At 50.6% G+C, this 23,750-nt stretch overlaps 2 non-coding genes across 2 annotated transcripts; both read right to left on the bottom strand.

Moving 5' to 3' along the window:
- Nucleotides 1-13,866: 13,866 nt before the first annotated feature.
- On the bottom strand, nucleotides 13,867-13,938 carry trnae-uuc (transfer RNA glutamic acid (anticodon UUC)). Its single transcript has one exon. It is a non-coding gene; the product is annotated as a tRNA-Glu (tRNA).
- A 1,901-nt stretch (nucleotides 13,939-15,839) lies between these two features.
- Nucleotides 15,840-15,911, bottom strand: trnae-uuc (transfer RNA glutamic acid (anticodon UUC)). Its single transcript has one exon. It is a non-coding gene; the product is annotated as a tRNA-Glu (tRNA).
- Between the last annotated feature and the right edge of the window lie 7,839 nt (nucleotides 15,912-23,750).

Raw genomic sequence — 23,750 nt, 5'->3', positions numbered from 1 at the left:
AGAGCTGCATCATTACCTCGCGACTCTTAAACTCTATCCCTCGACTTGTGAAAGCTAACACCCCATAAGCTTTCTTAACTACCCTATCTACCTGTGAGGCAACTTTCAGGGATCTGTGGACATGTAACCCCAGATCCCTCTGTTCCTCCACACTACCAAGTATCCTGCCATTTACTTTGTAATCTGTCTTGGAGTTTGTCCTTCCAAAGTGTACCACATCACACTTCTACGGGTTGAATTCCATCTGCCACTTCTCAGCCCACTTCTGCATCCTATCAATGTCTCTCTGCAATCTTCGACAATCCTCTACACCATCCACAACACCACCAACCTTTGTGTCGTCTGCAAACTTGCCAACCCACCCTTCTACCCCCACATCCAGGTCGTTAATAAAAATCACGAAAAGTAGAGGTCCCAGAACAGATCCTTGTGGGACACCACTAGTCACAACCCTCCAATCCGAATGTACTCCCTCCACCACGACCCTCTGCTTTATGCAGGCAAGTCAATTCTGAACCTACCTGGCTCAACTTCCCTGGATCCCATGCCTTCTGACTTTCTGAATAAGCCTACCGTGTGGAACCTTGTCAAATGTCTTACTAAAATCCATATAGATCACATCCACTGCACTACCATCATCTATATGCCTGGTCACCTCCTCAAAGAACTCTATCAGGCTTGCTAGACACGATCCGCCCTTCACAAAGCCATGCTGACTGTCCCTGATCAGACCATGATTCTCTAAATGCCCATAGAACCTATCTCTAAGAATCTTTTCCAACAGCTTTCCAACCACAGACGTAAGGCTCACTGGTCTAGAATTACCCGGACTATCCCTACTACCTTTTTTGATCAAGGGGACAACATTCCCCTCCCTCCAATCCTCCGGTATTATTCTCGTGGACGACGAGGACATAAAGATCCTAGCCAGACGCTCAGCAATCTCTTCCCTCGCCTCGTGGAGCAGCCTGGGGAATATTCCGTCAGGCCCCGGGGACTTATCCGTCCAAATGTATTTTAACAACTCCAACATCTCGCCTCCCTTCATATCAACATGCTTCAGAACATCAACCTCACTCATATTGTCCTCACCATCATCAAGTTCCCTCTCATTGGTGAATACCGAAGAGAAGTATTCATCGAGGGCCTCGCTCACGTCCACAGCCTCCAGGCACATCTTCCCACCTTTATCTCTAATCGGTCCTACCTTCACTCCTGTCATCCTTTTCTTCTTCACATAATTGAAGAATGCCTTGGGGTTTTCCTTTACCCTACTCGCCAAGGCCTTTCATGCCCCCACGGGATCTCGGCGTCCACTCATTTGGTCTCGTTGGGGTCGATTGCAAGAGGTTTACAGGGGCGAGGGCCTTTCCCCACCCTCACCCCAATCTCAGAACGCCCCACATCGGTGTCACAGCAGTGAGGTGCCGGCTCACGCCGACTGTTGCACCTGAGCTCGGCCATTTTGAGAACAGTGAAATCCCACGGACGACGACGATGCACAAGCCCCTTCCTGGGGGTAACGCAGCGCCCCCTAGGTATGGCCAGTCTGACCCCGCGTCACTGCCCCTGTGAACGTTCCTGCACCCCTTCACTATGAAACATGGTTTTTTAATAACTCAGTTTCTCTCCGGATTTAGCAAGAAGCGTTTATTCACCCCTCCCCCTTAAACAGAGGAGAGATTCTGCAAGTGCCGGAAATCCGGAGTAACAGACACCAAGTGCTGGAGGAACTCAGCAGGTCAGGCAGCATCTATGGGGAAGAATAAAATATCCGTGTTTCGGATCGAACCCCCTTCATCGGGGCCCCGAAAAAGGGTCTCGGCTCGAGGCGTCGACTCTTTATCCCGCCCCCCCCCACCCCCGCATAAACGCTGCCAGACCGGCTGTGAGGTTCTGCGTATTTCTTTTTCCCGCTTATCGGGGACCACCCTCCATCGCGCTGCGTGTCACTGCGGCCCTGCTGGGACGGGGTCCTTGGGAGGTACTGTGGGCTCTGGCAGCAGCGGAAACGTACATCACCACCCCGTTCCCTCCCACACCTAGCGAATTGCACCGCCCCCCCCCCCAACACACACTCGTATCTCTCATTCTAACAAGCTGGGGATGGGCTCTCCCTCAATGAGGCGTGCAGACTGGAATGAGATTGTACGTGGACTCCGCGGCCAAACAATAGAAATCACGGGTGGGGGGGGGGGGGGGAGGTGTTGAACGAAATTTGGAACGCCCCCAGATGAGCTTTTCCTGTTTTTACAGGTGCATCGCGGCTTGGTACGGTAAACTGTACGGCAAAGAGAGCAAGAAACTGTTCGGGGTCATGGACACAGTCCAGATCGTCACGGAAATCCGCCTCCCCTCCATTGGACTCCGCACTCTACTCAAATAAAAAAATGCTGGGGGCGACTCGGTAGGTCAGGTCAGCATCACTGGAGGAGAATAAAAGGGTCGATGTTTTAGGCCGAGGTCCCTCGACAGGTTGCTTCATCAGGGAATGAAGAGTCCCGGCGCGAAATCTGCAGAATCTCTTGTGTTTATGGCCTTCAGGTCCTACTGCCCCGGTGGAGCAGTCAGCATCATCCACTGACCCCAAACATTCCCCCTTCATCCCTCTCTCTCCCCCATCGGACCGAAGATGCACGCACCACCGGGATCAGGGACAGCTGCCACCCCGCTGTTATCTGACCCTTCAGCGGAGACCTCTCAAAGACTTACGGACGAACTACCGACCTCCCAATTAGCCTCAGCGTAGCCCTTGCTCTCTATTTGTGACTGTCCGCACCTTCCCACCTCTCCCCACACCTGCCTTCACTGTATGGAGAGACGCGTCCAGTCGGCACCGAAATCTGGTGGTTAAAATGTTTCTTTTAATGAAATTGTGATTTATAATGATTTATCGGCCGATTACAGAAATTGGAAGGCAGCGGAAGCCGTGCCCATCGCATCTGGCGCCCCATCTCCCCTACGAGCCTTCCTTGCTGGGGTCACATTTCCGCTCACTTCCGTCTCCGGCCGTGGATCCACACTGCCCTATACAACACCGAAACACGTCCATGCCCGTCCTGTTTCCAACGGAGAAAGAGAGAGGTGATCAGAGACACGAGTCAGGTGGAACTGGGAACATTCAGATCCGCCTTTCACAGAGTGATCCAGGCCGGAGAATTCCCGCTTCACTTCCCCCAGTCACTTTATGTAATTGTCACATCGGAGTTCACACCCGGTAATCACAAAACAAGGGAGTCGTGAGCAGGCAGAAGGGGTTAGAGTGAAACTCCCTCTACACCGTTCCATCGCACACTCCCGGGGTCAGACACAAAGTGAAGCTCCCACTACATCGTGCCATCGCACACTTGGGGTCAGACACAGAGTGAAACTCCGTCTACACCGTCCCATCAGATACTCCCTCGGTCAGACACAGAGTGAAACTCTCTCTACACCGTCCCATCACACACTCCCGGGGTGAGACACAGAGTGAAGCTCCCTCTACACCGTCCCATCACAGTCTTCCGGGGCCAGACACAGAGTGAAGCTCCCTCCACACCGTCCCATGACACACTCCAGGAGTCAGACACAGAGTGAAGCTCCCTCTGCACTATCCCATCACACATTCCCAGGGTCAGACACAGAGTGAAGCTCCCTCCCCACCGTTCCATCACACACACCCAGGACAGGAACCGTTGGGGTTATGGACAGAGTCTCAGAATAACACTATGCTGAATCACGGTGTCACCCGTCACGCAGGGACCGGGAACAAAGCCCTTTGCTCCTGGAATTCTGGTGCGCAGAATTTCCCAGCCGTTTGCACCGGAGCTGAATCCTTGCTTAGTAGCCGGATTTCATGGTGGAATCCCTCCATTTCTGCAGCGCCTTTCACCAGCCAAGGATGTCCTGGAGTTCGTTGTCAGTCTCCCTCCCCACCGCCCCTTCATCAGGATGGGACTCACTGCTCATTGACTCCCCTCTCACTCCCCTCCCCGCCCCCACCCTCACCACCTCTCCCACTGTCGACGCTTGCCTATCACCGACACTCCCTCGGCTCTCACCACCCACTCACGCAGCTCGACCCTCCCTCCTCATCCATCCACCTCTGTACAACGTTTCCTCTTCATCAGCCCCTCCCATAGTGCGGCGTTACCCATCCCTCACTGACACCTACCCGCCCCCCCCAATTGTACGACGTTCACTCAATAACCCTACCTCTTCATAGCCCCTCCCATTGTGTGGCGCTCCCGCGCACAGTGCAGCCTTGTGCTCAGATCTCAGGAGTGGGATCGGGGCGCGGTGAAGAGTTGGCGCACAGTCCCCCGGATATGCGCCTCTGCCCAAGATATTCAGAACTTACACGGTCGCCTCCCAGTTGCTGTCGACGGAGGAATATGATCGGGCTAACCACATGGTCTTCAAAGTTTGGTCTCCAAACATCTGTCCAGTCCACACTGAGACATCCCCCCGGACCTCCTCTGGGCACAGAAAGAATTTTAAAATAATGTCTGACCTATTACTACCGTCCCTCAGCACAGGCCCTCCCGTAGCACAGTCCCCCGCCCGCAGTGCAGCGCTCCCTCAGTACCGCCCCTCCCACAGCGGGGTGCTCCCCGCTCACCTCCTCTCCCACAGTGTGTCGCCCCCACCTGGCGCTCCCTCTTCAGACCCCCATCCCACAGCATGGCATGCCCTCGGTTTTGCCGTCCTTCCCAGAGCGCTAGGCCGTCTCGGTGGCGCTCCTCCTACAGGACTGAGAGAGACTCAGTACTGCCCACCCCCACACTGCAGCGCTCCTGCGCTGTCTCCCACCCGCGGGGGTGCATCACCTCAGAGGGAGACGAGGAGACAGAGGGAGGAAGCCGCAGAGCCCCGGGAGCCCGGGCAGGGAACGGGCGGAATAGCAACGTACCTGAGGTCCACTTTACCACAAACCCAAAGGTCGGCTGCTCGATAATCGACCTGGAATCCGATTAGTTCCCCTTCAACCGGAGTCTCAGCGCTGGACACTGCGGAACTGTAGAAGCCTCGCAGGGTCCCATCCTCGTCCTTCTTGATGTACGCCGTCGACCCCAGCTCATTAGTCCAGCAGCCGGTCAGAGTTTGGGCCTGAAAGCAAGGTCACCTCATCGAATCTCGCCGGTCAGCCGCATCTCTGTGGCGTCCGCCTCCTATATTTCCGGAAAATCCCACAGTTTATCAGGGATCTCAGGGACGCAACCTTAAGGTGCAGTCACCACTGCTTTGGAGGAAGCATGGGGTGGGGAGTGCGGGGTGGGGGATGGGGGGGGTGATTCTACACAGCATGATCCCAGAGACTGCACAGCCGCAATCCTGGCGAAGGAGTTCCGGCTGTCTGTCCTTTGGCACGGAGCCCCCTGAGGGGCTCGCAGTCGCAACGGAACTCGATAGATTCAGGAGTAGGAAGCGCAATTAATAATGCTCATTTTCTGTGAGCTACGCGTAAGGATTCTGGCTGATCCCCCCCCCCCTCTCTCTATCCCAGAGGTGACCGGTCAACGATGGGGAGCAGAAACGCTGGGTGATTTCCCCTCTCTCTGAGCGAGGGGTCACCGGGTGGCAATGGGATGCAGGACCCCTGGTTGAATCTAACCCAGGGGTGAGCGGTCAGTGATGGGGAGAAGAAACCCTCCCTGATTCCCCTCCCCCTCTAACCCAGGGGTAACAGGGCAGCGATGGCAGAGGCGGCGTGATCACAAGGATGTGACCGACAAAGTTGTGCGCAGGGTGGGTGCGATGATTGGGCGCTTGCAGGACACTTGGCGGGCCTCACCACCGTTTCGAAGGCAAATTCCCAACGCAAATAAGAATCAATTGCCCCTAATTTTCCTGCAGTAATCCCATTTCCACGACTTACCACCGACGAAGAGGTACCGACGATGCCCCGTGCCAAAAGGAGACTCAGGTGGGGAAGTTTGCGCAGCATGATGTCACCTCTGATCGGAGATGGAGAGCGCAGCTGCCGGGTAATCTACCCTGCCCAGCAAAAACAAAAGCTAACAATGTTGCAACTCGGATTCTCCGAACTGAAAAACTGAGTAATCAGCAGATTGCGGTCGGCAGAGGTGGCATAATCACAAGGATGTGACAGACAAGGTTGAGCGCAGGGTTGGTATGAGATTGGGCGCTTGCGAAACCATATATATAACTATACAGAATTTTGTATATTTCTGTACGGTAGAGTATGGAGGGCTGTGGTGCAGGTGCAGTGCGATGGGTGTAGGAAGTTTAAGTGGTTTTGGCACGAACTAGATGGGCCGAAAGGCCTGTTTCTGTGGTCTACTTCTCGATGACTCTATTTCCAAATTCTGCAGAATGACTGCTGCTATATATTTTTTAAATAGTTCGTATCTATTTCACCCATCTACCCCGCCCCACCGCCCACACACACACTCCTCCAATCACGAACAGGAACGGCACGGCATCTGAAAACGCCAACCTGGCGTTGATCTTGAAGTGCACCTTGACACTGAGCCTGGGGTCGGTAAACCGAACGTCAATCGGGCATTCATTGCGTCTGGATTTGGGGCAGGGTGGAGGCAAAGATCCAAGATTGCCGGCGGCACTAAACGCGGCGGTGCAGTCAGCAGAATCGGGGTGGCTGGGTGAGGAGTGGGGAGGTGGGGGAGGGGAGAGTAGAAAGGCGTCAACGCAACGAAGAAAGGATGAGCGGGTGTTCAATAAGATATCTCCACGATCTCCATCAGCTTCGTCCCCTGCTCTACTCACTTTACAATAACGATTGTGAGATAACTACAGTTCCAAAACCATATTTAAATTTGCTTTCGACATCGACTGTGCATTGGCTGCTTGCCAGAGTTCATGCGTAGTTTTTCACTGATTCCATTGTACTGTCCTCGTTCTGCTGTGAATGCCCGCAAAAATGAATTTCGGGATTGCCGATGGAGATTTCAACATACTCTGATGATCAGTTTACTTGGAACTTTGTTAATGAAGGCGCGGCTGATCCCACCGGCAGAAGGAGGCAGGCGGAGTTCTATTCAGGCCGGAGTTCGATCGGGAGACGTGGGTCTCACGGGATCTCGGCGTCCACTCACTTCGATTCGTTGGGGTCGATTGCGAGAGCCTTTCCCCACCCTCACCCCGATCTCATAAGGCCCCACATCCGTGTCCCGTCACACGCCAACTGTTGCACCTGAGCTCGGCCATTTTGAGATCAGTGCGATCCCACGGACGACGACGATGCACAAGCCCCTTCCCGGGGGTAACGCAGCGCCCCCTAGGCATTGCCAGCCTGACCCCGCGTCACTGCCCCTGTGAACGTTCCTGCACCCATTCACTATGAAACCTTGTTTTTTGTTAAAACTCGGTTTCTCTCCGGATTTGGCATGAAGCGTTTATTCAACCCCTCCCCCTTAAACAGAGGAGAGATTCTGCAAGTGCCGGAAATCCGGAGTAACAGACACCAAGTGCTGGAGGAACTCAGCAGGTCAGGCAGCATCTATGGGGAGGAATAAAATGTCCGTGTTTCGGATCGAACCCCCTTCAGCGGGGGCCCCGAAAAAGGGTCTCGGCTCGAAGCATCGACTCTTTATTCCCCCCCACCCCCCGCATAAACGCTGCCAGACCTGCTGTGAGGTTCTGCGTATTTCTTTTTCCCGCTTATCGTGGACCAGCCTCCATCGCGCTGCGTTTCACTGCGGCCCTGCTGGGACGGGGGCCTCAGGAGGTACCGCAGGCTCTGGCAGCAGCGGAAACGTACATCACCACCCCGCCCCCTCCCACAGCGAGCGAATTGCACCGCCCCCCCCCCCAACACACACTCGTATCTCTCATTCTAACAAGCTGGGGATGGGCTCTCCCTCAATGAGGCGTGCAGACTGGAATGAGATTGTACGTGGACTCTGCGGCCAAACAATTGCAATCACGGGAGGGGTGTTGAAGGAAATTTGGAACGCCCCCAGATGAGCTTTTCCTGTTTTTACAGGTGCTTCGCGGCTTGGCAGGGCAAACTGCACGGCCAAGACAGCAAGATAGTACAAAGGGTCATGGACACAGTCCAGATCGTCACGGAAATCCGCCTCCCCTCCATTGGAGTCCGCACTCTACTCAAATTAAATAATGCTGGGGGAGACTCGGCAGGTCAGGTCAGCATCACTGGAGGGGAATAAAAGAGTCGATGTTTCAGGCCGAGGCCTCTCGTCAGGATGTTTCATCAGGGCATGAAGAGTCCCGGCGCGAAAGGTCGCCTGCTTGTTCCGCTCCGTTGGTGCTGCCTGGACATGTCGAGCTCCTCCGGCGTTTGTTTTTGATTATGAGGACACTCAGTTCTCTTTGTTTGTCATTTAGAAATGCATACATGCATTAAGAAATGATACAATATTCCTCCAAAGTGATATCACAGAAAAACAGGACAAACCAAAGACTAACACTGACAGAACCACATAATTATAACAAATAGTTACAGCAGTGCAAAGCAATACCATAATTTGATGAAAAGCAGACCATGGGCACGTTAAAAAAATTTCAAGTCCTGATCGACTCCCGAGTCCCCGAGAGCAGGCAGCAAAAGGGAGAAACTCCCTGCCATAAACCTCCAGGCACTGACAACTTGCCGATGCCTTGGAAGCACCCGACCACAGCCGACACTGAGTCCTTCCGTCCAAAAACTTCGAGCCTCCGACCAGCTCCTCCAATACAGCCTCCCGAGCGCCTTCGACCTCACCCCGGCCGCTGAAACAAGCAAAGCCGACGATTCGGGGCTTTCAGCTCGGAGATTCCGGTTACCACACAGTAGCAGCGGCCGCGAAGCGGCCATTTCAGATGTTTCTCCAGATGTTCTTCTGTACTCTCACGTCCATCTCCATCAAATCAGAATTGTGCACGGTCCCCTACTTGACAGATTACAGATATCATTCACTGGAGAGGACGCGCGCGCTGCCGTCGCGCCGCCATCTTCTCCTCCTCCTCCTTGCGCGCCTTGTTCGCGATTTCCAGCATCAACAGAATCTCTTGTGTTTATGGTCTGCAGGTCCTGCTGCCTCGGTAGAGCAGTCAGCATAATCCGCTCACCCCAGACACTTTCCCTTCATCCCTCCCTCTCCCTCATCGGGCCGAAGATACACGGACCACCGGGCTCAAGGACAGCTCAAAAACAACCTATTCATTAACTTTCAGGGATTCTACATATTGTGTTTGAAGTTATTTATTTTATCTATCTATTAATCAATCAATATATCTATCTACTTGGTTATCTACCTATCGGCATACTTACCTACTTATCCATCAATCAATCTACCTACCTACCTACCTATGTATCTATCAATCTACCTACCAATCTATCTACAGTGCCTCAGAATAAAAAAGGTATTCATCCTTCCTTGGAATTTTTCATGTTTTATTGTTTTACAACATTGAATCACTGGATTTAATTTGGCTTTTTGACATTCATCAAAGAGAAAAAGACCCTTTCGTGTCAAAGCGAAAACCGATCTCGACAGAGTGATCTAAATTAATTACAAATATAAAACACAAAATAATTGATCGCATAAGTATTAGTCCTTCAAGTCAGTATTTAGTAGATGCACCTTTGGCAGAAATTACAGCCTTGAGTCTGTGTGGATAGGTCTCTGTCAGCTTTGCACATCTGAACACTGGAATTCTTTCCCATTCTTCCTTTCAAAACTGCTCAAGATCTGTCAGATTGCACGGGGATCGTGAGTGAACAGCCCTTTTCAAGTTCAGCCGCAAATGCTTAATTGGATTGAGGTCTGGACTCTGACTTGGCGACTCCAGGACATTCACACAGAGAGTAGATGGGAGCGCGGAAGACACTGTTGGGGATGGTGGTGTAAGCGGATACAATAGGGTCTTTTAACAGCCTCTAGATAGGTACATGGAGCTCAGGAAAACAGAGAGTTATGTGCGAGGGAAATTCAAGGCTGTCTGTAGAGTAGGTTTCATGGTCGGAACAACATCCTGGGCCGAAGGGGCTGTAATGTGCTGTAGATTTCTCTGTTCTATTAACTTTGTGGTTTTTAAGCCATTTCTGTATAGGTTTGACTTTATGCTTGGGATCATTGTCTTGATGGAAAACAAATCTCTCAATTCACAGTTCTCTTGCAGACTACATCAGGATTTCTCTTTCCCACTCTCCCATAAAGCTGCGACTGGTGAAGCACCCGGGCAACAGTTGTTGTATGCGCAGTCTCTCCCTTCTCAGCCACTGAAGCTTGTAATCCCTCCAGAGTTGTCATGGGTCTCTTGGTGGCCTCCCTCATTCATCCCCTCCTTGCACGGTCACTCAGTTTTTGAGGACAGCCTGCTCCAGGCAGATTTACAGCTGAGCCATATTCTTTCCATTTCTTGATGATTGACTCAACTGTCCTCCAAGGGATATTCAGTGACCTGGAAATTTTCTTGCATCCATCTCCTGACTTGTGATTTTCAATAAACTTTTTGCAGAGTTGCTTGGAGTGTTCTTTTGTCTTCATGGTGTAGTTTTTGCCAGGATACTGAATCACCAGCAGTTGGACCTTCCAGATACGGGTGAATTTTTACAACAATCAATTGAAACACCTTGACTGCACACAGGTGATCCCCATTTAACTAATTTATGTGACTTCTAACACCAATTGGCTGCACCAGTGATGATTTGGTGTGTCATGGTAAAGAGAGGTGAATAGGCAATCAATTATTTTGCGGTTTATATTTGTAATTAATGTAGATTGCTTTGTAGAGATCTATTTTCACCTTGACAGAAAAGAGTTTTTGTGTGTGTGTGGAGTGCAGACAATCCATGGAGGGAAGGACTGGTTTCACTCTGTTTGTCCATCACTCTCTTGAACAATCTCTTGCTGTCTTGGCAGAGCAGTTTGCCGTACCAAGCCGCGATGCGCCTGCATACAATGCCCTCTACGCTGCGTCTGTGAACATAGGTAAGACTCATTGAGGACGTTTCAATTTCCTGATCCGACTGCGGCTGTTGCAATTTCTTGGCTGTGGTGTCCACGTGTGCCCCCGCATTCTCGTCTGCACGGCTCCCCGAACGGGCGTTCTTCCCCCAGCCTGTTAGAATGAGAGATAAGTGTGTGTGGGGTGGGGGTTGGGGGGAGGAGCAGGTCTGTCGTTCTGGGGGAGGGGTGGTGGTCTCTGCTGTTGCCGATGTCCACAGGAACTCCTGATGCCCCAGTCCCAGCCGGTAGGTCTGCTGCGGCGCAATGCCAAGGCCGATACGCGGGAAAGAAATACACACAAGATGCGGGAGGAACTCAGCAGGCCATATTGTCACGTACCCCGTGACGGGTTAAAGAACCAGCAGAAATAGAAAACACTTCGGAGTCTGGTATTGCTATGAACTAATGGTATTTATTAGTAACTACGCAATACAGTAATATAAATTCAGATATATTGAAACAGGTTAGCAAAGATTATATATATATATATATATATGTGTGTGTGTGTGGAAATATATGAAAACCAAGCTTCTTCAAGCCTAGGGGTAAATGGATAGAGTCTTACGATGATGATTTAAGTTCAGTTCAGTTCGTGGTATGGAGTTGAGTAGTGATGGAGAGAGAGAGAGAGAGGTTTGAGTCTTCAGGTGAGCCGATGCCGTCGATCTTCCCGTTGTCCTCCGAAATCCTTTAAAAGTCACCGAATGTGACCACAGCAACAGGGACCGTTCCATGTGGTGGAATTATCAACTCAGGCGAGGGTAGAACACAAGAATAACTCCCCATCGGTCGCACCTTTTTCACACTGCGAGAGCCACTGATCAAACTGCCCGATCGATCCTCCGAAACCCACCTTTTCCTGTGGACACAACAAAGCTTATCCAGTGTCCGAAACCATGTGCCCGTCTGTCTATCAGCTGACCTTCTGTTTATCTCACCTCGCTGAACACCAGCTGTCCATCAAGTAGCTCCTCCCTTCTCTCTCTGTAAGAACACAGAAGCGGACAATGTCCTTGCAAAAGTGTGGACACGTTGCAGCGAAACCATAGCACCATCTCCAAGCAGTCTTCGTCTCTCTCTCTCTCTCTTAATAACAAGGTATCTGTGTCGAACAACTCTCTCCCTCTTTTCAAACACACAGTTCATAGGGATTTTCAGGATCCCGTCACAATATACTGCGGTCATTTTTGTGCATTGATTTGGCCTCCACAGTCGTCCGTGGCAACGAATTCCACGAGTCAACGCCTTCTGGCTAAACAAATTCCTCGCCGTCTCTGTTTTAAAGGGACGTCCCTCTACTCTGCGGCTGTGCTCCCAGTCCGAGACTCCCCCACTATAAGAAACACCCGTTCCATGTCCGCTCTATCCGGCCATTCAACATTCCGAAGACTCAAGAGGCAGGGAACAGAGTGGGTATCAGAGCTGGGACCGCGTGTTCATGTCTGTCTCAGCTCCTACCCACACTAACCTTTTTAGTTTCTTTGTGACGTCTCTCAGACACGGGGTGGGGGAGATGGCGGGAGAGGGAGAGGGCCTATATTTAAAGCACAGAGAGAAACTTTCTGGTGGGCATGTCAGCCAGCGGAGATCAACAATCCCTATTGCCTCCTGATGGGGCAAGATCTCGCCCACCTTTGTGAAGCTATCTTACCCGGATCTGCAGCTTGGGTGCCGGACTGAGGGGCCAGGATCCCGGGCCGGTTATGGGAGGTTTCCGCCGCCACCCTCCCGTCTCTTACTTCTGGAAGCTGGTGGCTTGTTTCGTTGCCTGCGCATTCTTCGGCGCCTTCGTCTTCTCGGCCATGGAGCTGCCGCGGGAGATGCAGATGAGGCGGGAGGTGGCGGTTCTGAAGGCCACGTTCCTGCGGGGGCACCGGTGTGTGGAGGAGGGGGAACTGGAGCGTCTCCTGCAGCGGCTGCTGGGCGCCAGCGCCTACGGCATTTCCCCCACCGGCAACGCGTTCCAGGAACGGAACTGGGACCTCGCCTCCTCCTTCTTCTTCGTCATCACCGTCCTCACTACCACGGGTAAAGGGGCGCCAACTACCCCCGCCCAAACCCTCCCCCCGAACTCCTTCACAAACAGAGAGACTCCCGAATCCTCTGCCCTCATTGCTCCTGCCTCCAAACCCACATGTTCGTATCTCCAGTCTGCGTCCCTTTGCCAGCTCACGCCCGCTCTCCGTACAGCCAACCCTGTATTTCATCTCGGAACTTTTCTCCCACTACCTCTCGTCTCCCCCAACCCCTCTCCTCTTTCCCCCGCCCCCTCCTCTCTTCCCCCACCTCACTCCTTCTGGTCTTTCTATATTCTCCCTTGCTAAACTTTCGCTCCCTACCCCCGCCTTCTTTACCATTCCCGTTAAAGGTTACGGGGAAGGGCAGGAGAATGGCTTTGAGAGGGATAGTAAATCCGCCATAATGGAATGGCGAGCAGACCCGATGGGCCGAGGGGCTCGATTCTACTGCTGTGTCTTGTGGTCTTAAAGGAATCAGTCATCCCTTCTGAGAAACCATTTAAGAATGCGTTAGGTGGCGGAGGGCGCGGAAAACATTGGTCGTTTCAGGGTCTGAAGGTTTGGAGTCATGAGAAGAGGCAAAATTGAACCGGGGTGCCTTCCCTCCAGTGAATGAGCCTGAGAGGAGCTCTGACCGACAGGATAGTAAAATTGCACGTAGATAAGCAAAAGGTCCCCAGGGCACGAGGGTTTCCCAGCGAGGGCGTAGAGTTAAAGATTAGTTTTATTTGTCAAATGTACTCCGAAACATTCAGGAGGGTGCGTCGTTTGTATCGATTATACTTGGCGGGCAGCAAAAGTGTCGTCTAGTTTCCGGCGACAACAGAGCCTGCCCACACCTTAATAACCCGAACCTCCGTACTTGGGGAACCGGTGGAACGTATATGGAAATGGCCCCGAGTCTCAGTACAGAGTCGCCCAAAAACGTTTGCTTCCCATACCGGGAGTCGAACCCGGGCCGCCTGGGTGAAAACCAGGAATCCTAACCGCTAGACCATATGGGAGACACTGGAAAGCGATAACGCAAATAGAAAGAGATTTCAAAGACAACTTTTTCGCACAGAAGTTCAGTACGATTACAAAGTTTTAAAAAAAATTTCGAAATGGATACGGAAGTTTTCTCAGGTTATTTTTGACCGTAGTCTCTGTCTTGATTTCTCAACTTTACTCTCCTGTGGGTATACAAGTACAGGGGTTATGTGCAGTGTCAACACAAATAGATTTTTACACAAGATTGAGGACGTGGGACCCAGTCTGCGTAGATTTAAGACCATGGGGGCATATGAGCAGGGCTAGGCCATTCGACCCATCGACTCTGCTAGTCTTTCCATCACGGCTGATTTATTATCCCTTTCAACCCCATTCTCCTCCTGCACAGGGCCGAAAAAAGCTGCACAGGGTTGTAAATTTAGTCGGCTCCATCTTGGCTGCTGGCCTACAAAGTACCCAGGACATCTTCAGGGAGAAGTATCTCAGAAAGGCAGCGTCCATTAAAAGACCTCCTACACCCAGGACATGTTCTCTTCTCACTGTTACCTTCAGGTAGGAGGTACTGAAGCCTGAAGGCACACACTCAACGATTCAGGAACAGCTTCTTCCCCTCTGCCATCCGATTCCTGAATGGACATCGAACCCAAGAACACTACCTCACTTTTTAAAATATATATTATTTTGTTTTTACACGATTTTAATCTATTCAATAGACGTATAATGTAATTGATTCACTCATTTATATTTTTCCTACTATAATTTGTATTGCATTGAACTGCTGCTGCTAAGGTAACAAATTTCACGACACACGCTGGTGATAATAAACCTGGTTTTGATTCTGATTATTGACATTTGGCATTTTTTCTAAACCAGAGCCTATGAAAATCCGCTTTAAATACACACGCAGCGGGCTGTGGCAACGAATTCCACCGATTCACCGCCCTCTGTCAAAAGAAATTCCTCCTCATCTCTGTTCTAAAAGGACGTCCTTCCATTCTGAGGCTGTGCCCTTTGATCCTAGACTCCCCCACTATAGGAATTTCCCTCTCCACGTCCACTCCACCGGTATTCGGTATATTTCCACGAGATTCCTCGCCCCTCATTCTTCTACAGGCCCAGGGCCCTCTAGGAAAGCTTTTGTCCCACTGTTATCAGACCCCTGAACCGGCCTCTCATAAACTGAAATCACCAAACCAGCACCAATCCCACCCCATTCACCCACCTTGTACCCTTGCACTTTATCTGTCTGCCTGCACTGCACTTTCTTTGTAATTGTAACACTTTAACTTGCGATCTCTCATTGATTTGGACTTCGGGAAGATGCAGGTAGCCCATCCCCTTTGCGAATCCATGGCCCCTGCATAGAGAGAGTTAAGCGCACCGAGTTCCCAGGAGTTCCTCACCTGGTCCCTTCATGTCAACTCCCTTTGGCCATTGAAAAAGTTTGGCTCCAGTGTCCACATACACCCACATTCCTGCCTGCGCGCTGCGCGCTTCACTGAACCGAAGCCCATCTCTAGCTTGTTGGAGTGCGAGATGCCTGTGCGTGGGGTGGAGTCGGTCAGTTGTTGGGGAGGGGGGAAAAGGGGATGTACATTTCTCTTGCTGCCCACGCCCCGAGTGACTCCAGATGCCCCCAGTCCCAGCTGGTACATCTGCAATGCCGCCGTGTCACACGCCACAAAACCGCTAAACGGGGAAAAAATACGCACGAGAAACGCCAGAGCAACTCAGCTGCTGCTCAGGGAGCATTTATAGGGAAGGACTAAAGAGTCGAAACTTCAAGACAAGACCGTTTATCCGGGTTCGGCCCGAAAAGACACACAACTTACTCACACCCGAACCCGAGAAGAAACCACGCGCGCGGTCACAGGAAGAACGCACAAACTGAGCCGGCGTCGCCCCAAGAATTTGCTTCCCATAGCGGGAGTCGAACCCGGGTCGCCTGGGTGAAAACCAGGAAACCTAACCGCTGGACCATATGGGAGAAGCGGAAACAGCGGAGGGCGATACGAGGGAATTTGGGGGAGATAACTTTGTCACATAGACGTTGATAAGTGACTCTGCAGCAAGCTAAGTAACAAAGCAATGTTTAAAATAAAAATTCCAAGTCCTTATGAAAGGCTTCTCAATTCTTTTTTTGGCCGTAGTCTCTGTCTTCTTTTGTCAATTTACTCTCAGTTATTCTTGTGTTTGTCTGTAAGTACCAGACCCACACAAGAAATATATACATACACGCATAGTTTTTTTACCCCGTGTTGAGGAACTGAGAACTAGAATACTCAGCTTTAACACCATAAGATGTAGGGGCAAATAGGCCATTCGGCCCGTCGAATCTGCTAGACTTTCCTTCATGGATGATTTATTACCACTCCCCATGCCCATTCTCCGGCCTTCTCACGTTAACATTTGACACTCTTCCATATCAAGAACCAATCGACCTCCGCTTTAAATATATCCAATGACTTAACCTCCACAGCTCTCTGTGGCAATGAATTCCACACATTCGCCGCCTTCTGTCTAAAGGATTTATCGTCATCTCTGTTCTTAAAGGACGTCTTTCTATTCCGAGGCTGAGCCCTCCTGTCCGAGACTCCCCCACTATAGGAAGCCAACCCCCTCCACAATTCACTGTATATATATTCGGTAGATTTCCAATAGACACCCCCTCCCCCCGTCCTCCTTCTTCTAAACCCCAGTGAGTACAGGCCCAGAGCTCTCTCGGACATCTTCTATCCCACTGTTATCAGACCCCTGAACGGGCCTCTCATGCACTGAAACCAGTACCAATCCCACCTCATTCACCCGCATTCTACCCTTGCACTTCACTTGTCCGCCTGCACTGCACTCTCTCTGTAGCTGTAATGCTTTATTGTGAATTCTCCTTTTGCTTTGCACTTCAGGAAGGTGCAGATAAACCATCCCCCCTCTGCGAATACATGGCTCCTCCGTTGAGAGAATTAAGCGCACCAAGTTCCCGGGAGTTCACATCACGGATGACCTCACCTGGTCCCTTAATATCACCTCCGTGAACAAGAAGGCACATCAGCGCCTCCACTTCCTGAAAAGATCGAGGCAAGCGAGGTTCTACCCCACCCTCAACCCACCCCACCAACCCCGCCCCAGATCTTAACTGCGTTTTACAGGAGCACCATCGAGAGCATCCTGACAAGTTGCATCTCCATCTGGTCTGGGGGCAGCCGAGCATCAGACCGAAAGTCCCTACAAAGGACTGTGAGAACGGCCGAGAGGATCATGGGGGTCTCCCTACCGTCCATCGGGGCATTTATCAGGAGCGCTGTGTACACAGGGCCCTTAGTATTATCAAGGATCCCACCCATCCATCCAGCATCCTCTTTGACTTTCTACCATCAGGCAGGAGACTCCGATGCGTAAAGACAAGAACGGTCAGGATGGGAAACAGTTTCTTCCCTCAGGCCGTCAGGCTTCTGAAATCCCTGCTGCATCGCATTCAAAGTGTCACTGGTTAATTTGTTCTGTACCCTGACAATATTAAATTTATGACGAAGGGTCTCGGCCCGAAACGTCGACTACACCTCTTCCTAGAGATGCTGCCTGGCCTGCTGCGTTCACCAGCAACTTTTATGTGTGTTGCTTTAATTCATGCACTTCAGTTTGTTATTTATGTGTGATTCTCCTGTGGATTTTATCCTTATTGTGTGTTATGTATACTACTGTGCTTTACACCCTGGTTCGGAGAAATGTTGTCTCGTTTCTATATCCAATATATGGTTATATACAGTATATACATGCATATAGTTAAATGACAATGAACTTGACTTGACTTCAACTCCGTCCCACCTCAATGTGTTGGTGTGATCGGTACGGACGGCGTGTCAGAGAAAGTTTCTCCCTGAACCTCGGCACGCGTGACAATGATAAACCGATTACAAATCACATTCAGGGTTCAAGATCGCTCATTGTCAGTCTTCAAAGCTCGACGTTCAAATCAGAAAGTAGATTTTGTTATCAAAGTGCGCCCTGTATCCGTCGGCTGAGATTCACTTTCTTGCGGGCATCCCAGCAGAACAAAGAAATACAATAGAATCAGTGTGAAGCTACACACAAAGACACACGACTAACTTACATAAGGAGATAATCTTGACACATACAGAAAATAAACATATCATACCAATAAATAAACAAAGTGATAATAAATAAGCATATAATGTATAGATAGACAGATAAATAAATAAATAGATGAATTAATACTGGTAGAGAAATGGATACATGGAGGGAAAGTGATTGATAGATAGATATATGGAGAGACACAGGCAATCCATAAAACGCAATGTACATGTAACCTTGTAATAAATAGCAAGTCGCCTCCTCCATCATCTGAGACTCGCTGTCGGTGGGGGAAATGCGGTCGGCGCTGCCACCCACTAGGGGCCGGGTGCAGGATTTGAGAGGCAAGTCCCTGGCGCCTCCGGCGGTACAGCAGCAGTGGCCCAGGAAAACGGCTGCTTTCCAGACCGGGAGTCGAACCCCGGCCGCCTGGGTGAAAACCAGAAATCCTAACTGCTAGACCACATGGAAGACACTGGAAAAATAATAGAGGAAACATGAGGGGGTTTGAGAGGCAAATTACTGCTTACCTGTGGACTTGGATAGGAGAAAGGTTTCGGGTGATACAGGCCAAGAGCAGGCAAAAGGAATTACTTCAGGTAGAATACTTGGTAGACCGGACGTATTGTACCCGTGTCCTCTGCTTTATCCTCAAATACTCTGCAGTCAGAGTTACTCGGGGATTTTTGTTTAGGCCGTAGTCTGTGTCTTGTTTTCGCAGCTATACTCTCGGTTATTCATGTGTGGGTCTGTAAATATGGAGGGATACCCAGTTTATAGTGTGAACACACCGAGCCTTTTACCCAAGGCTGGGGAACTGAGAGGCAGAAGGCTCAGATTTAAGGCTAGAAGACCATAAAACATAACAGCGGAATTAGGTCGTTCGGTCCATCAAGTCTGCTAGCCCATCCATTACGGCTGTTTATTTATCCTTCTCAACCCCATTCTCCTGCCTTCTCCCCGTAACCTTTCACGCCCTTCCTAATAATAAAAACCTATCGACTCCCGCTTTAAGTAAGCCCAGTGATCTGACATCCAGAGGCATAAATTCCACACATTCGCTGCCCACTGGCCAAAGATATTCCTCCTCATTTCTGTTCCATAGAGAGGTCCTATTTTAAGTCTGCGCCATCTGGTCATAGATTCCCCCACTGTAGGAAACACCCTCCCCACGTCCACTCGATCCATATTCGGTAGGTCTCAATGAATTCCGCCCCCTTACTCCCCCCCCCCCATTCTTCTAAACTCCAGTGAGTACAGGACCAGCCAACAGGGGCAGCTTCTGTCTCACGCTTGATCGGGCCTCCCACACCCCGGAACCGCCAAACCAGCACCAGTCCCACCTCGGTCACCCGCATACTGCGCTGTTTCGTTACTGGCCTGCCTGCACTCCGCTCTCTCCGTAACGGCACACTGAACCGGGGTCGCCGGTACTGGCAGGCGCTGTGCGACCATGCCGGGCACGCTGCTCCAGGCGTGGATGCCGCGAGGTTTTCTTCTCCGATGGGACTGGGACAAGCAGTCCATGAGCAGGGAGGGTGGGATCCTTAATGACGTGGCTGGTCTTTTCTGTACGTATGTCCTCGAATACCAGCCAGTAAAGCCGTAGGTAGTTTTAACTACCCGCAGTAGAAAGTCCTTGTCCGTCGGAGTTCAGTTTCCATGTCGGTAAGGTCCGACACGATGGAGAAACAAGGAAAATCTTTTGTTCTGCATGCCATTCATTCAGATTTTCCATGGATTCCACTTCCCACTTCCTGTTCCCATTCTGACATGACAGTCCATGGCTTCCTCGGCTGTCGTGATGGAGGAGCAGCACCTTATATTCCGTCTGGGTAGCCTTCAACCTGATGGCATGAACATCGATTTCTCATTCTTCCGGTAATGTCCCCCCCCCCCTCACCGTTTCCCATCCCCTTTCCCCTCTCTCACCTCGCCTCCCTCTGGTGATCCTCCCCCCCCCCGCTTTCTTTCTTCCATAGCCTTCTGTCTCTTTCACCAATCAACTTCCCAGCTCTTTACTTTATCCCAACCCCCATTCCAGGTTTCACCTGTCACCTGCTGTTTCTCTCTTCCCTCCCCCAGCCGTTAAATCTACTCCTCAGCTTTGTTTCCCTCCAGTCCTGCCGAAGGGTCTCGGACCGGATCGTTGACTGTTTACTCTTTTCCAGAGATGCTGCCTGGCCGGCTGAGTTCCTCCAGCGTTTTGTCTCTGTTGCTAGGATTGCCAGCACCCGCAGATTTTCTCTTCTTTATAAACCTCTGCTCTCTCAGGGAAACTTTCCGAACTCCGGTGTGGGGAGGAGGGAGAGTCCCCCTCCCCCAAATCCCTCTCTTCGTTCACCACATCCTGCCCCTCTCCCACCCCTTCTCCCTTTCGGTCGCGGGGTGATCCCGTTGCAGCCGTCCCGTCTCCTACTCCTGGCTTGTTTCTTAGCCGACCTGTTGCCCGGCGCCTTCTGAGACATGGAGCTGCCGCGGGAGATGCAGATGAGGGGGGAGGTGGGGTTTCTGAAGACTATGTTCCTGCGGGGGGAAGGCACCGGTGTGTGGAGAAGAGGGTGAAAGTCGCCCCTCAAAACCCTTTATACTTCCGCTATTACTTTCACTGGCTTCCATGTGGTCCAGGGTTAGGACTCTTGCTTTTCACCCGGGCGGCACGGATTCGACTCCCGGTCTGGGCACTGCTTACCGTACCCCGTCTGGCGAGCGGCACCGCCTCGCTCAGTTTCCCCCAGCGAGTCTCAGATGACGCAGCTCAAGGTTTTTTTTAGGATTGCTTTTATATCAATGATTTGCTTTGATAGTGTTCGTTCTGCTTATTGTGATTTTTGTTGGTAAATGGGATCCGGTGTTACAATCATTTCGGTTCCTTATCCACTCATATACGGAGCGGCTAATTTCACTCACTGCAATCCCGAACTGATCACTGAACACAACCTATAGACTAACTTCAAGGACCCTACAACACACGCTCCTCAATATTATTTATATCTTGATTTCTTTGTTGTTCGTTTATATCTGGCAGTCAGCCTGTCCATCTGTATTAGTATGATATGTTTATTCTCTGTATGTGCCAAGATGACCTCCTCTTGTACATTAGCTGCTTGTCAGTCTTTGTGTGCAGTTTCACACTGATTCTATTGCAGTTCGTTGTTCTACTGGGAATGCCCGCAAGAAAATGGATCTCGGCCGACGTAAACAGGGCGCATGTTGATAACAAATTTGCTTCGTGCTTTGACGTTGAGCTTTGAAGACTGACAAGAAGTAATCTTGAGCCCTGAATGAGATTGGTAATCGGTTTATAATTGTCAGGTGCGCCGAGGTTCAGGGGGGAAAAAAACTTTCCTCTTACACGCCGTCCGTCCCGATCACACCAACAGATAGGTACATTGAGGTTGGGCAGAGTGGAGGTCGAGTCAAGGTCAAGTCAACTCAAGTTTATTGAAATTTACTTGTATACATGTATACAAGGTATATAACCATACAATATATGTAGAAACAAGACAACGTTTCTACGAAACAGTGTGTAACGCACGGTGGTACACATAACAAACAAAAACTTATGAAGATAAAGATAAAATCTACAAATGATTTATGCATAAATAAACAAATGAAAGTGCGTAATTTAAATATTGTCAGGTACTGGACAGATTACCCGGTGACACTTCGAATTCGGTGTGGCATGGAGATCAGAATCCTGACGGCCTGAGGGAAGAAACTGTTTCCCATCCTGACCGTTCTTGTCTTTACGCATCGGAGTCTCCTGCCTAATGGTAGAAAGTCAAAGAGGATGCTGGATGGATGGGTGGGATCCTTGATAATACTAAGGGCCCTGCGTACGCAGCGCTCCTGATAAATGCCCCCGATGGACAGTAGGGAGACCCCTATGATCTTCTCGGCTGTTCTCACAGTCCTTTGTAAGGACTTTGTTGAACCTCTCTGCCTCGACCTTCTCAGGAAGTGGAGGGGCTGCTGAACCTTCTTCTTCAGGGAGGTGATATTCAGGGACCAGGTGAGGTCATCCGTGAAGTGAAGTCCCAGGGACTCGGTGCGCTGAACTCCCTCAATGAAGAGGCCAGGTGCTCGCAGAGAGGGATGGGCCATCTGCGCCCTCCTGAAGTCCAAAGCAAAAACAGAATGCAGAATAAAGCGTTACAGCTACAGAGAGAGTGCAGTGCAGGCGGACAAGTGAAGTGCAAGGGTAGAATGTGGTGAATGAGGTGGGATTGGTGCTGGTTTGCTGGTTTCAGTGTATGAGAGGCCCGTTCAAGATAGAAGCTGCCCCTGTACTCACTGGGGTTTAGAAGAACCTGGGATGGGGTTGGGGGAGAGAATCTACTGAATATGTATACAGTGAATATGGAGGAGGTTGGCTTCCTATAGTGGGGGTGTCTAGGACCAGAGGGCACAGCCTCGGATTAGAAGGACGCCTTTTTAGCACAGAGATGACAAGGATTTTCTTTAGACAGAGGATGGTGAATCTGTGGAATTCATTGCCACAGACGGCTCTGGATGCCGGGTCATTGGGTATATTTAAAGCTGGGGTTGATAGATTCTTGGTTAGTAAGAACGTCAAAGGTTACAGGGAGAAGGCAGGAGAAAGGGATTGAGAGGGGCAATAATTCAGCCATGATGGAAAGGTTAGCAGATTTCATGGGCCGAATGGTCTAGATCTGTTCCTATGTCTTATGGTCTTAAATCTATGCATTCTGACTCTCGGTCCCCCAACCCTGGGTGAAAGACTACGTGTGTTCACCTTGTACATATCCCTCCGTACTTAAACACCCACAGGAGAGTAAAGCTGAGAAAAGATGGCAGAGACTACGGCCAAAAAAAGCCCTGAGAAACCTTTCATATATGTAAATGCCCTGGTTCATATTTTAACTGTTATGCTGTATGTATCTCAGTTTGGCAGTTCTGTAAGAGCAGTCTGTTCTGTTTTCAGCTTGAAAACTCTCCGCTGAACACTGACGGCTCCTCCGTGGAGATCGTTAAGAGCTCCAAATTTCTTGCTGTTCACCTGGCGGAGAATCTCACCTGGTCCCTCAACACCAGCTCCGTAGCAAAGAAAGCCCAGCAGCGTCTCTACTTTCTGCGAAGGCTGAAAAAAGTCCATCTCCCACCCCCCATCCTCACCACATTCTACAGAGGTTGTATTGAGAGCATCCTGAGCAGCTGCATCACTGCCTGGTTCGGAAATTGCACCGTCTCGGGTCGCAAGGCCCTGCAGCGGATAGTGAGGTCAGCTGAGAAGATCATCGGGGTCTCTCTTCCCGCCATTACAGACATTTAGACCACACGCTGCACCCGTAAAGCCAACAGCATTATGAAAGACCCCACGCACCCCTCATACAAAGTCTTCTCCCTCCTGCCATCTGACCAAAGGCACCAAAGCATTCGGGTTCTCATGACCAGACTGTGCAACAGTTTCTTCCCCCAAGCCATCAGACTCCTCAATACTCAGAGTCTAGACTGACATCTAAATCATTTATTATTATATTGTAATTTGTCCTCTACTGTGCCTATTGTCTTGTTTATTAATTATTGTGCTGCCCTGCACTGTTTTGGGCACTTTATGTAGTCCTGTGTAGGTCTGTAGTCCAGTGTAGTTTTTGTGTTGTCTTACGTAGTCTAGTGTAGCCTTGTGTTATCTCACTTAGTCTAGTGTAGTTTTGTGTTGCTTCATGTAGCACCATGGTCCTGGAGGAACGTTGTTTCGTTTTTACTGTGTACT

This window comes from Mobula birostris, chromosome 28 (assembly GCF_030028105.1).
Source record: "Mobula birostris isolate sMobBir1 chromosome 28, sMobBir1.hap1, whole genome shotgun sequence".
NCBI lineage: Eukaryota > Metazoa > Chordata > Chondrichthyes > Myliobatiformes > Myliobatidae > Mobula > Mobula birostris.
Note: the sequence above shows the minus strand (reverse complement) of the source record. Positions and strands in the feature narration are given on the sequence as shown.